This window comes from Brachyhypopomus gauderio, unplaced genomic scaffold (assembly GCF_052324685.1).
Source record: "Brachyhypopomus gauderio isolate BG-103 unplaced genomic scaffold, BGAUD_0.2 sc334, whole genome shotgun sequence".
NCBI classification, from domain to species: Eukaryota; Metazoa; Chordata; class Actinopteri; order Gymnotiformes; family Hypopomidae; genus Brachyhypopomus; species Brachyhypopomus gauderio.
This window is the reverse complement of record NW_027507155.1, coordinates 1,616-16,870: the sequence shown is the minus strand read 5'-3', so window position 1 is coordinate 16,870 and position 15,255 is coordinate 1,616. Positions and strand designations below refer to the sequence as shown.

Below are 15,255 nucleotides of genomic sequence, written 5' to 3'. Positions count from 1 at the left end.
CAACAGATAATGGGCAGACAACGTTAGGAGCATTAGCGCTAGAAACATGTGCTGGTACCAAATTGGGTTGGGGTGAAACTTCATTTGAGCAATTTTACACACTGAGGAAGCAGCGTGTGATCGAGTCTGAACAGATTAAATAAATCTACATATAACAAATGACAACCAATGAGGCATGGACTCTGCATTTTGTTTGTTTTGTTTGTTTGGTTTTTTTTTTTTCATTGCTTGAACATTAAAGTGATTAAAGACTTTGGGGAGAAGGCTGAGGATGTCTGCTATGGCATGACCAGTCCTGCGGCCTGTGAGCACAGAACCCAACCTAGTTTAACATAACCAGATTGAACATCTTACATGTGCAGAGATTATAGACATACAATGACATATGTTAATAAACCGAGGAAGTTCGTCTCGTGTGCCACCATTGAAGACCCATTGAAGCCTTTGCACAAGCCCTATGTCCAGATAATTATGACCACACAGGATGAAGCCCTGTGTCCAGACACTTATGGCTGGGCTGTCAAGACGTCACACAGCACGATCTCATTCCCATTACAGTAGAGGTCTATCAGAAAGCATGGTGACTCACTTGATGTGATAATACCACATGCGCTAGTCTCTCCCCCCGGGAGTAATTACAGCAGCCCTTGACGTGCCATTTTACTCATTTACAAATTCACTGCACCCCACCAAACAAATTGACTGCTGTATACGAGCAGCATCACGTATAGCAGGCAGCCAATCAGAGTTCATAACTGAGCCAAAATAGGGAGACCAGTGTTTTAATGAAAGATCCATGTCGTACCAATGTGTGTGCGTAGTAAAATGAATCATTAACACTATGCAGTGCAAGGCAGCGTAGTGTTCCCAGCACCGCCCGACACTGTCCCCAGTCCGGTCCTCGGGGAGCCCGGGACACTCCACGTTTTGGCTGTGACCCAGTCCTCCAGGCCTGCACCAGGGGTATTGATTACTCAGTTCAGAAACTGGAACCAAGTGAAAACGTGGAGCGTGCTGCAGCTCTGACGGAGCGGACTGGGAAACGTATGATTCACCTCAGGAAGAGTTTGATACTGAGCTGAAGGTGTTGGGTCAGGGCAAAGCCATGGAGGAGAGAGCATTACTCCCCACGATGATGATGTGAAACCAGTTTATTTGGGTATCCATACTTTAAAACAACCCTGGAGAACTGCCACATAAACGGGTTTCATTTCGACTCTAATATGGGCTTTTAGCTAAAAGTTCTTGTTGAACTGAATATGGCTCTCAAGACCCATTACCCTTGGTTTCAAACACATATCACTATCAGTGCCGCTCCTCGCCCAGGCGGTAACACACCTAACCCCGGACATTAACCATTTAATAAGTCCATCGTGAGTGTGTTAAAGCAGGTGGAATGCTAATATGTGCAGTGAAAGACAGCAATGAGAGAGAGGGAGAGAGAGAGAGAGAGAGAGAGAGAGAGAGAGACGGAGAGATGGAGAAACGAAGAGACAGAGAGATGGAGAGAGGGAGAGGGGGTGTGGAATTTGCTTGTGAACATTAGCCATTAAAAATAGTTGTGGTAAACAGAAGAAGCTACAGAGAGACACCACCTCACCCACAGCTGCACCTCCTCCCCCGTAAGACAACCCAGTGCTCCAATGATCCCGCCACATGAGAAGTAGGATCTCAGAGAAACAGTCAGGCACAGGGCACTGACAACAGACACAGACAGGCACAGGGCACTGACACCAGTCACAGACAGGCACAGGGCACTGACAACAGACACAGACAGGCACAGGGCACTGACACCAGTCACAGACAGGCACAGGACACTGACACCAGTCACAGACACAGTCAGGCACAGGGCACTGACACCAGTCACAGACACAGACAGGCACAGGGCACTGACACCAGTCACAGACAGGCACAGGACACTGACACCAGTCACAGACACAGTCAGGCACAGGGCACTGACACCAGTCACAGACAGGCACAGGACACTGACACCAGTCACAGACACAGTCAGGCACAGGGCACTGACACCAGTCACAGACAGGCACAGGACACTGACACCAGTCACAGACACAGTCAGGCACAGGGCACTGACACCAGTCACAGACACAGACAGCCACAGGACACTGACACCAGTCACAGACACTGTCAGGCACAGGACACTGACATCAGTCACAGACAGGGCCGGAGTGGACCCCTTTTTCAGCCCGGGAGTTTCATGCCCAAATCTGGCCCAAAATTATTTTTCCCTCCCAATCGGCCCAAACTAGAGATTGAATCTCCCGATTAGCCACTCCGGCTCTGGTCACAGACACAGTCAGGCACAGGGCACTGACACCAGCCACAGACACAGTCAGGCACAGGGCTCCACCCAGAGAGGAGTGTTCACTTCTCTACTGGCTGAAAGCAGCTTTAATTACAGCACTTCTTTGCTTCTCATGCCATGTTTTTGCATAAACCCACATTTAAAAAGGATTAACAGAATGCATGTGAGTTCTTTGAGGAGCAGTTTAAGAGCCATGCATCCAGTAGGGATGTGCAGGAGGGTTGGGCTCGTTTAGGGGAGGGGCTGAAGAGGTCAGGAGGGTTGGGCTCATTTAGGGGAGGGGCTGAAGAGGTCAGGAGGGTTGGGCTCATTTAGGAGAGGGGCTGAAGAGGTCAGGGGGTGGGGCTCATTTAGGGGAGGGGCTGAAGAGGTCAGGGGGTGGGGCTCATTTAGGGGAGGGGCTGAAGAGGTCAGGGGGGTGGGGCTCATTTAGGGGAGTTCCCTGGGTTCTTTAGTGAAGTGAGATGCAGGTGCGTCAGGCCACTCTCATCCCTGATAATGATAATGATTGAGCCGTGGCCATTTTTCTCCAGTCGCACTGTCTAAGCGAAATCAGAGATCGCAAGCGCGCTGTAAAATAAATGACGGTTTTCATCGGTTTGTAGGAGGTTCTTCCCAGAGTTTTCGTAATATGACATAATTGAATGTCCGCTTTCTTTCATCCTGTTAGAAGAATTCACATTTCCCGCTTCTGTTTCTTTTTGAGCCTGCTTGAAATTTAACTTAGCATTTGGACTGTTCAAAAACATCGCGGGACTGCTCAAAAGATATTAATAGATAAGTGGACCGTTATAATTAAGTTTTATCCCAGTCTGTACAGTTTAAGGTAGTTTTTAAGAGTCCCAAGACAATGTGTTGGTCCGATGAACCATGATCACGACACACACACACACACACACACACACACACACACACACACACACACACACTCACACATACACACACACACACACACACACACAGTCCAACATTGTCCTGAGTCATACTTTCAAAGGGATATTGTAATATCATACAGTGAGTTTAGAAATGCTGTACTCTGCAGAACAGCAAATAAGTGGATGATAAACAGTGAGATAGTGGGCAGTGATACCGACTGAATCAGCTCAATGATACAGGCTGAATCAGCTCAGTGATACCGGCTGAATCAGCTCAGTGATACCGACTGAATCAGCTCAGTGATACCGGCTGAATCAGCTCAATGATACAGGCTGAATCAGCTCAGTGATACTGGCTGAATCAGCTCAGTGACACAGGCTGAATCAGCTCAGTGATACCGGCTGAATCAGCTCAGTGATACTGACTGAATCAGCTCAGTGACACAGGCTGAATCAGCTCAGTGATACAGGCTGAATCAGCTCAGTGATACCGGCTGAGTCAGCTCAGTGATACAGGCTGAATCAGCTCAGTGATACTGACTGAATCAGCTCAGTGATACTGACTGAATCAGCTCAGTGATACAGGCTGAATCAGCTCAGGGATACAGGGCATACCTGTCAAGTGTCCCGTTTTGGCCGGGACAGTCCCGTATTTTACCGCTCTGTCCTGGCGACGTCCCGTATTTTTATTTTCCCGTATTTGTCCCGTATTTTCAGTTTTCAATTATAATTTTTTTAAAGCATTCATGTGCCGCTCCAAACAGAATTCTGTCACTAGCCTCGCGAGAACTGCCACCCAGACTACTGCAGGTAGCGGTTCTCGCGAGGCTAGTGACTGAATTCTGTTTGGCGCGGCACATGAATGCTTTAAAATATATATTAATTAAAACTCGCGGGTTTAGTGTCGACAGTGGGAGCAAACGTGGAACAACAAATCAGGATTTAACGAGAGAAGGCAGTCCTGCCTAAAAAGCTAAGCGTACGTGTAAGTACCTTGACGAATGCGACAGGGAATTTATTTTCCTAAAGAGGAGCATGAAGGGGCATAGCTACTCATTCTGTAAGATATGTAGCTGTGATTTTAGTGTCTCTCATGGGGGAAGGAACGATGTCCGTCAGCACGAACAATCTGCCAAGCACAAACGCGGACTAAAGGCACAGAAATATGCCCAGGAGATGTCACCATTTGTAGCTAGAAATACCACTAGAATTTTTTTATTTTTTTATTCATTTGTAGTTCAAAACATATTTGGGGTGTTTTTTCTTCAGTTTTGCCACTCCAAAGATGTTTTCGTTTCTCCTACAGCCTCGATTGCGGCTATATGCAAATAACTGATTATGCAAATTAGGCGATGACGTCATATACGGGAAATGTCCCGTATTTTTAAATACAAAACTTGACAGGTATGATACAGGGTGAATCAGCTCAGTGATACCGACTGAATCAGCTCAGTGATACCGGCTGAATCAGCTCAATGATACAGGCTGAATCAGCTCAGGGATACAGGCTGAATCAGCTCAGGGATACTGGCTGAATCAGCTCAGTGATACTGGCTGAATCAGCTCAGTGATACCGGCTGAGTCAGCTCAGTGATACAGGCTGAATCAGCTCAGGGATACAGGCTGAATCAGCTCAGGGATACTGGCTGAATCAGCTCAGGGATACAGGCTGAATCAGCTCAGAGATACGGCTGAATCAGCTCAGTGATACCGGCTGAATCAGCTCAATGATACAGGCTGAATCAGCTCAGTGATACAGGCTGAATCAGCTCAGTGATACCGGCTGAATCAGCTCAGTGGTACAGGCTGAATCAGTTCAGTGATACCGGCTGAATCATTTCAGTGATACTGACTGAATCAGCTCAGGGATACCGGCTGAGTCAGCTCAGGAATACAGGCTGAATCAGCTCAGCGATACAGGCTGAATCAGCTCAGGGATACAGGCTGAATCAGCTCAGTGATACCGGCTGAGTCAGCTCAGGAATACAGGCTGAATCAGCTCAGGGATACAGGCTGAATCAGCTCAGAGATACCGGCTGAATCAGCTCAGTGATACAGGCTGAGTCAGCTCAGGGATACAGGCTGAATCAGCTCAGGGATACAGGCTGAATCAGCTCAGGGATACTGGCTGAATCAACTCAGGGATACAGGCTGAATCAGCTCAGAGATACCGGCTGAATCAGCTCAGTGATACCGGCTGAATCAGCTCAATGATACAGACTGAATCAGCTCAGTGATACAGGCTGAATCAGCTCAGTGATACCGGCTGAATCAGCTCAGTGATACAGGCTGAATCAGTTCAGTGATACAGGCTGAATCATTTCAGTGATACTGACTGAATCAGCTCAGGGATACAGGCTGAATCAGCTCAGTGATACCGGCTGAGTCAGCTCAGGAATACAGGCTGAATCAGCTCAGCGATACAGGCTGAATCAGCTCAGGGATACAGGCTGAATCAGCTCAGTGATACCGGCTGAGTCAGCTCAGGAATACAGGCTGAATCAGCTCAGGGATACAGGCTGAATCAGCTCAGAGATACCGGCTGAATCAGCTCAGTGATACAGGCTGAATCAGCTCAGGGATACAGGCTGAATCAGCTCAGGGATACTGGCTGAATCAGCTCAGGGATACAGGCTAAATCAGCTCAGAGATACCGGCTGAATCAGCTCAGTGATACCGGCTGAATCAGCTCAGTGATACAGGCTGAGTCAGCTCAGGGATACAGGCTGAATCAGCTCAGGGATACAGGCTGAATCAGCTCAGGGATACTGGCTGAATCAACTCAGGGATACAGGCTGAATCAGCTCAGAGATACCGGCTGAATCAGCTCAGTGATACCGGCTGAATCAGCTCAATGATACAGACTGAATCAGCTCAGTGATACAGGCTGAATCAGCTCAGTGATACCGGCTGAATCAGCTCAGTGATACAGGCTGAATCAGTTCAGTGATACAGGCTGAATCATTTCAGTGATACTGACTGAATCAGCTCAGGGATACAGGCTGAATCAGCTCAGTGATACCGGCTGAGTCAGCTCAGGAATACAGGCTGAATCAGCTCAGCGATACAGGCTGAATCAGCTCAGGGATACAGGCTGAATCAGCTCAGTGATACCGGCTGAGTCAGCTCAGGAATACAGGCTGAATCAGCTCAGGGATACAGGCTGAATCAGCTCAGAGATACCGGCTGAATCAGCTCAGTGATACAGGCTGAATCAGCTCAGGGATACAGGCTGAATCAGCTCAGGGATAGTGGCTGAATCAGCTCAGGGATACAGGCTAAATCAGCTCAGAGATACCGGCTGAATCAGCTCAGTGATACCGGCTGAATCAGCTCAGCGATACAGGCTGAATCAGCCCAGTCATGCCAATTGAATCCAGGACTGCTGGTGGTCTGTGACATCACACATTAGTGACATAACATACCAGTGACATTGTACACCAATGACATTACATACTGGAGACATTGCACATTGGTGATGTCATCACATCTGTGAGATCACATGTCTGTCATTTGACACATTGCTTTCATCACACACCAGTGACATCACATGTCTAATCTGGACTTCAACACAAACATTCAGAATGGCATTATCGCATGCCCCCCCCCCCCCCCTTCCCAGAGTGCTCACGTTTGTTCACAATCCCTTAACTCACTACTGCTGCCATTGCACTATTCTGTTTTGATTAACATTTTACACTTTCATTGTACAGTCTACTTTGGGGAGCAGAGAAACGCGTAGTGATTCTCCAGCAGAATGTCTGTCTGCTTCTCCCAGCTCGTCCTGTAAAGTCCACGTCCCTGGAGGGTCGTCTGAGCTCAGCTCCGCGTGTGCCCACACAGCTGAGGACGTCCAGACTTCTAATGTCGCCCAGCATGGAGCAGCATCTTGTAAACCAGGCAGTAAAGCACAAATGATGAACTGGGACCATGTAGAGATATAATCATGTGGGGATCATTATTTTCCTGGGTGTAAAATGGGAACTTAAAAATTCATGTTAATGCGTGTTTTAACGATTAAAATAATCTCTTCACCTGTTCACTTCCATTCAGCAGAGTCTGGCTTTGGATTCAGCCCCTCACACACACACACACACACACACACACACACACACACACACACACACACACACACACACACACACCTGGAAAAATAATGATTCCATTTTATCCCCAAATGATCCAAGATCATCATCATGCATTATAAGACGGACCTCAGATATTAGTGACGTTACATTCTGCCAACATCGCCTGGAGCAGACACCAAAATACACACACACACACACACACACACACACACACACACACACACACACACGCCCTGACTTCAGTCCCTCACACACACACACACACACGCTCTGACTTCAGTCCCTGACACACACACACACACACACGCCCTGACTTCAGTCCCTCACACACACACACACACACACACACACACACACACACACACACACCTGACTTCAGTCCCCCGTTGGCTCTTCTGAATGCCTTGGCAAGAGGACTTTAATAGGTCTGCCTTACAAATGAGAACACTGCACTGCATACACACACAGCACAGATACTGTTTGAACGCCCCAGCTGCAGAGGTCATCTCTGGAAATCTCAGCATTTCAATGGTACAGTCTATTTATTTACTGCTTATGTTCACGGAGTAACCTACCGTCAAAAAGGTTTCTGTTCTCTGGTCAAAGGAAGCTTTAAAACGCATACTTTAATGCACTTCACATGCAAATTAACACAATTTTACACACACACACACACACACACACCTTTGCACTTGCCCATGAACACACTCCCACACACACCTCTGCACTTGCACATGAACACACTCCCACACACACCTTTTCATATGCATACACACATTTTCTTCATTGCCTCACGCACACATGCGTTTCCTCTACTTCCCATGATGCTGTTGGCACAGTCACGGTTGCTTAACATGAAAGAGGAACGTGTCTCATAACTCCAGCGTCTACGCACGTGTGTGAAGGGAATGGTGGTGGCAGTTAACACACGATCTGATCTGGGGTATGATGGGGTAGGCTGGGGTATGATGGGGTATGATGGGGTAGGCTGGGGTATGATGGGTATGAAGGGGTATGAAGGGGTATGAAGGGGTATGATGGGGTATGATGGGGTAGGCTGGGGTATGATGGGGTAGGCTGGGGTATGATGGGGTAGGCTGGGGTATGATGGGGTATGATGGGGTATGATGGGGTAGGCTGGGGTATGATGGGGTATGATGGGGTAGGCTGGGGTATGATGGGGTATGATGGGGTAGGCTGGGGTATGATGGGGTTTATGACATTGGTTATCACCTGTCTTCACATAAAGTTTTCCTTTCCCAAACAGCGTAGCCTGAAGGGCTGTTGGAGCTGCATGTCAGCATCATTGATAAGTACACAGTGCATACTAGTTCTACAGTGCACTACAGTGCATACTAGTTCTAAAGTGCACTACAGTGCATACTAGTTCTACAGTGCACTACAGTGCATACTAGTGCTGGTTCAGGTCTCTAATCATGTGATCAGCAGAACAGTCAGACCAGCTGAGACTCACTGCAGCTGTGTAGACCTGCAGCTGTGTAGACCTGCAGCTTGGGGAACGTTGACTTGTGTGACAAATTAACCTTATGGAGATAACAAAGTTGATGTGACCTTGACCTTTACGATAGTCATTCTCTACTGTGCATTAAAAGGTTCATTTAGCAACTGCCCCCTCTAAAAACATCTCCTACTGGTTAACTGAATGGTGGATTGCCCTCATATACACACACTGCTACACACGGCCATTTCTCAAAGGCTTAATTGTGTCAGATCTCACCAATCGATTATGTAATCTCTTCACAACACAGAGTTTCTTTAGCCTCATTTTTTAAAATGATTTGACAATGCAATGCTGACATTCATAGTTGACATCCTCTCTAACTCCCTTTTCTCTCATACACATTAATATACATTTTATTCCCTTCTCTCTCATTGCTTATTTGTCACTCACCTATTCTACCTCCATCTGTCCCCTGCTCTCTCTCTCTCTCTCTCTCTCTCAAAGGTAGACAGAACTCTGTCCATCATCACACAGGTCTACGTTCTCCACGACTCAGCATGAACTAATTCCAGTCTGCTACAGCCACACGTCCAGCAGAATGACGCTGTGTCCCTCTGGAACCCTGCAAGCTTTTGGAGAAGCTCAACGAACCGGTCTCTCCTATTCTGCTGTGCTTTTACATCGCCTCCATACACGATACAGGACGTATTTAACACGCGTGCGCATAAAACACATATCTGATAAAGTTCTGCCGTATTTGAACAAATAAGTTAGCCATGGCGATTAGTAAGAACACAATGAATATAAAACGAGAGTTAATTAAAACTTTACACAAACTTCTGCGGCGGTAATAGTGTGTCAGATCGTCCCTATTTTAATGTGTCTTTTCATTATTTCTGTCTAAGACGAAACTGTCTAATTAGTAGAAGATAATAAGGAGGTTTATCTGAACCCAACCCACGAGATGGAGCAGCCCGTCCAGGCGCCTCGCATCTGTCGGGCGACGTGAACAATTAAGACAGCTGAGCGGAATATTCAGTAAAATGCAATTAAAATTGTGCGAGGAGAGTTAAAGTTCCCTAAAATGAGAGTTTGGCACTCGCGCAAAACCAGGAATCACTTTACTTGGTTTGATACACTGTGATAAAATACATAAACACAAGCACATTTAGCCAGACAAACCTTCTTCAGCGCTGACATTATAGGCGACTCCTCTCCTGCGGGTTCCTTTTACATGTTGAAGACGCCAGTGAAGTTTGCCCAGTGTGCAGTGTGTGCGGTGTGTGCGGTGCCCTCGACATGTACGCGGTGCTGATGCTGGGATACTGGCCCCTCATTGAAATTCCCATCGCGCGTCTCATGCGCTGCTGTCAAACTCGTCTCCCCGGTCGGCGCCCACTGCGCATGTCAGCGAGGCGCTCACACACACGGCGCGGCGGGCCGCCATCTTGGTAAGGTCGAGTTCAGATTACATTACGCTGCGGTTTTGCTCCGTGATATGCTGTTTTCCTCCCAATACAGCGGCAGTGATGTGCATACTTTAGCCAAATACTGTAGGTTTGTCAGATATGTGATTGTTCAGTGATCTTCACGGGCATTTTTAACGTCGACCATCTGCGACAGTCGCCTGTTTGGGCAGCTAACCACAGCTAGCTAAGCTAACCTGTCCCAGCTTTGAGGGGCAGCTAGCTAGCAGGGTTAGCTAAATTAAATGTACATTAACACTGGAAAAGTTTATTAAAACTGAATTTATTATCCAAGTAATAGTAAAGAAAACACAAGTTTAACCGCTCACATGTCGCTTAGAAAAGAAGGTAAGCGATAATTGTGTCTTGTCTCTATAATGTCTCTAGTAAAGCTGCCCACAGGTTACTGGGTGAGTGTGTGTGTGTGTGTGTCCGTGTGTGTGTCCAGTACACACCTACTGTACGACTACATGTCTCACATATCTACCACTCATACGTAAAGAGGTGTTGATGAACTATTCGTTGCTTTGCTCAGTGTCTGCGTGGCCTATATGTGCTGTAGTTGTGTTGTTTTCCAGGTAACCACACGGTTCCCTGTGTCATCAGATATGTGCAGCTCTCTAAGACAGTTTTAGTGCAGGTTCAGCATCCTGGCTCTCTTAGTATTCCAGGCGAAGGTCCTTCAGAGACTCTACCCCGCCGCACCAAAGACCCACGATGTGCAGGACTCTCCGTCCTCAAACGGCAAATCAACCAAACCTCCTGGAGGAGTTCGGCACCAGCCCAACGATGGTTCTGGTAAGACTACATGAACATAGTTGACCGTAGCACTGTTTAACGCACGTCATGTCTTCTGATTGTTGGTTTTACATCAGTTGATTGTGGTTATTTGACTTCTCTTGCTCTGCAAAAATCACACGCATTAAACTAACACTAAACTACCCAGATCTAGGGTTCAGTACCCTAAAATCACACACATTTAACTAACACTAAACTACCCAGATCTAGGGTTCAGTACCCTAAAATCACACACATTAAACTAACACTAAACTACCCAGATCTAGAGTTCAGTACCCTAAAATCACACACATTAAATGAACACTAAACTACCTGGATCATACATTCTAATCAAAGCTTTTGCTTCACCAAAGAAGCACTTACTGACAAGAATTTGTAAAACGTGGGTATGTTATAGTCATCATACCCAGTGATCATCCCTGCATTGGGTACATTATTTTGGGGAAACGGTTTGGTGGTGTTTGTTCTGTGTTTGTGTGGAAGTGGTACAGATTTCTGTTGTCGTTTGTGTGAGGGAAAGTGATTGACAGCAGCACCAGAGATGTGCAGTAACCCCCATGATGGCCACTGTTTGTCTAAATTCATCTTCATTTTAGCATAATTTTCCATCCCAGTCCTTAGTGCTAATCAGACAGCCCACACTGTTGTTCCAACTCCTAACACTCCCGATCCTGCTGTCAAGAACACAGAGTTCTTCACTGAGTTGGGAGGAACAGAGCCACAATAACCCAGTGGACTAAAGGTCAAAGAGGACCAGGCAGGAAACACTCTTCCTTAGCGCTGTACACCAGTCATTTAATTAGGCATGTTATATTTACAGTGACTTACTTATTTACAAGTACACATGTGAGACATTTCAAACTGACTGCCTCAGTGGGCTGTTTACCATCATACAGAGAAGTAGATATGAATATGTATAGGCAGTGTGAGAGAGGTCTGGAGAGATTTATGATCCAGTGGGCTGAGATGAGAGGATGTGTGTGGCAGGTGTAGTTAAAGGTGTAGTTAAAGCCGGTAGAGACGGGTGCTGGGGGACATGTAGCTACGTCTGCCACATCCTCACCTGGGGAACTGGCCTTTATGACCTCAGGGGAGCTGTGAACGTAGCTGAAAGGGCAAGTCAGTTGTGGATGAGGAGAGCACAGGTCAGTTAGGGAGATGTGTGATATGGCTTGAGTGGGTGAGGGGGTGTGGTGGGGTGTGAGGGGTGTGGTGGAGGGCAGTCATGGCCTGGTGGTTAGAGAACTGGTCTTGTGACCGGAGGGTTGTGGGTTCGATTCCCAGACCTGAGGCCATGACTGAGGTATCCCTGAGCAAGACCCTTAACCCTCAATTGCTCACTTGTATAAAAATGAGATAAAAATGTAAGTCGCTTTGGATAAGGGCGTCTGCCAAATGCTGTAAATGTAAATGGTGGGTGTGTGAGGGGCGGGGTGAGAGGGGTGTGTGTGTGGGGTGTGAGAGGTGTGTGGTGTCTTGGTAGTCGTAGGACTGGGCATGTGAGTGGGCAGTTGTGTTATGTCATTGTCATGTGCGTGTGCATCATCGTGGGGTCCAGTCTTTGTGTATGGGCCAGGATGGATGTTAAAGTGGGTGTATGGGGGCAGTGTAGTGGGTAAATGTGTGTAGGTGTGTGCTGATAATGTGTACAGGTAAGCATATATGAAACTGGTGGCACTGGGCTCACATTTGTAGTGTGAGTGTGGCTGGCCTTGGTCACAAGGGAGGCCCGACCCGAGTGTTTGTCTACAGAGGTTTAAACATGGCCTGGAATGTTGGAGTGGTTTGGGCTGGGAGACCTGAATGTTCAGCCTTCTGGAGGTGTCATGGTCGAGAACACGAAGGCAGGTGCCGACCTGCTGACCTCTGAGAGGAGCCGCACGCTTGTGCTTACATACACACTTATGATGAATGAATGGAGCAGGCGGGACCTGTGTAGTTTGTACAGGACATTTGTGCGTCATTGTGTTTGTCTGTTTGTCTTCTGTCTCAGGTGTCTCCGTATCGAATGCAGGAGAATGCAGATTGGTGAGGAGGAGGAAGGTGTACACCGCTCTTCCTCGTCCTGACGACTACAGGCCTCCCAGCGCAGATGGATCAGTCACAGCAGCTGTAACGGGAAGCAGTGGCCCTCACAGCCCAGACGACGGGAGACCGGCGCTGAACCGTACGCTCACAGGGTCCGCCCCGCCACACACACACACACACACACACACACACTCTCACACACACACACACACACTCACACACATACACACACACACACACTCACACACATACACACACACACACACACACACTCCATCTCTCTGCTCTGGGAGTCATCTCCCAGATTACACTCTGAAGTGTGTAGAGGCCATTACAGGAAGAGGTGATTGGAGTGTGTGATCCTGGCAGCTTGTACACCACTGCAGCCCCAGGTCAGGCAGTCTGTCAGAGGCACCCAGGGATCGCCATGATGCACTGAAGTTCTTAGCATGTTCTTGGTATGGAAGAGCTGTGGAGAGGATCCGTCCTGTGAGAGCGTCCTCGCCTGTGTTTGGCTGGAAAGCTGAGATTCTGTATCTCGTGGTGTAGGCCGTGTGTAATCACGCTAGTGTAAGGACGGGTTTGATTTTACATACTCGTGTCTGTATTTGTCTGGTCTAGAGTGAGCAGGAGGTTGGTCCTAGAGTGTCGGGTGATGAGGGTGAGAGGGTGATGAGATGAGCGGGTGATGAGGGTGAGCGGGTGATGAGGGTGATGAGATGAGCGGGTGATGAGGGTGAGAGCGTGTGATGAGGCTGAGCGTGTGATGAGATGAGCGGGTGATGAGGGTGATGAGGGTGAGCGTGTGATGAGATGAGCGGGTGATGAGGATGATGAGGGTGAGCGGGTGATGAGGGTGATGAGGGTGAGCGTGTGGATGAGGGTGAGCGTGTGATGAGGGTGAGCGGGTGATGAGGGTGATGAGGGTGAGCGTGTGATGAGGGTTATGAGGGTGAGCGGGTGATGAGGGGTGAGCGGTGTGATGAGGGTGAGCGTGTGATGAGGGTGAGCGGGTGATGGGTGAGCGTGTGAATGAGGGTGAGCGTGTGATGAGGTGAGCGTGTGATGAGATGAGCGGGTGATGAGGGTGATGAGGGTGAGCGTGTGATGAGGGTGAGCGGGTGATGAGGGTGATGAGGGTGAGCGGGTTGATGAGGGTGATGTGATGAGGGTAAACAATGAGGGGTGTGATCTGAGTCTCCCCCAGCAAATGAAAACCCAAAAGCCTGGACTGCTGTCCTGACAGATGTCCAGAAGGCCCTGACACTAGCAGGGTAAGACACACTAGGAGGGTAAGACACACCAGCAGGGTAAGACACACAAGGCCGTTGCTAAAGAAGCTGTTCACAGTGTGCTGTATCCAGTCATATTAATATAAAGTTGAGTGGGAGGGGAAAAACTGTGGTAGGAAAAGGTGCACAAGCAACCGTGATAACCGCAGCCTTGAAATGATTGACAAGAAAAGGCCTTTCAAAAACTTGGGGGAGATTCACAAGAGTGGGCCGCTGCTGGAGTCAGTGCTTCAAGATCCACCACACACACGTATCCAGGACGTGGGCTACAACGGTCACATGGCCCGTGTCAAGCCACTCATGACCAGAGACAACACCAGAAGTGTCTTACCTGGGCCAAGGAGAAGAAGAACTAGACTGTTTCCCAGTGGTCCAAGGTGTTGTTTTCAGATGAAGGTTGTGGGGGGGGGGGGGGGGGGGGGGGGGGGGGTGGGGGGGGGGGGGTTTGCATTTCATTTGTAAATCAAGGTCCCAGAGTCTGGAGGAAGAGTGGAGAGACACTCAGTCCAAGCTGCTTTAGGTTTAGTGTGAAGTTTCCACCATCAGTGATGTTTGAGGAGCCTCGTCATCTGCTGGTGCAGGTCCACCTGTGTTATAGGGTCCACTGTGTTATAGGTCCACTGTGTTATCAAGACCAAAGTCAGCGCATGCCCGTCTACCAGGACATTTTAGAGCACTCCATGCTTCCCTCTGCCGACAAGCTTTTTGAAAATAGAAATTTCATTTCATTTCTAGTAGCACTTGGCTCCCTGTCCAAAACTGCCAAAACCACCAATACATGGTTTAATAACCACAGAATCACTGCATGATTTTTGTGTGTTTTAGGATGTCTCAGTCAATTTTACAAATTCTTGTTAAAATAGCACCATCCATCCTAAACCTACAGACTCTCATTGCTGTCTTCACGTTCCAAGGCAGAAACT

At 48.0% G+C, this 15,255-nt stretch overlaps 2 long non-coding RNA genes across 3 annotated transcripts in view; one reads left to right on the top strand and one right to left on the bottom strand.

Annotated features, from left to right (window-relative positions):
- The window catches only part of LOC143504813 (uncharacterized), a 33,176-nt gene extending 23,014 nt beyond the window's left edge, over positions 1 to 10,162 (bottom strand). For both annotated transcript variants that reach the window (XR_013127659.1, XR_013127658.1), the window contains exon 1: positions 9,931 to 10,162. This is a non-coding gene — a long non-coding RNA (uncharacterized LOC143504813). The remainder of the gene's footprint in view (positions 1 to 9,930) is intronic.
- A 70-nt stretch (positions 10,163 to 10,232) lies between these two features.
- LOC143504812 (uncharacterized) lies at positions 10,233 to 13,263 on the top strand. Its single transcript, XR_013127657.1, has 3 exons — positions 10,233 to 10,562; positions 10,878 to 11,012; positions 13,006 to 13,263. It is a non-coding gene; the product is annotated as an uncharacterized LOC143504812 (long non-coding RNA).
- The last annotated feature ends 1,992 nt before the right edge of the window (positions 13,264 to 15,255 follow it).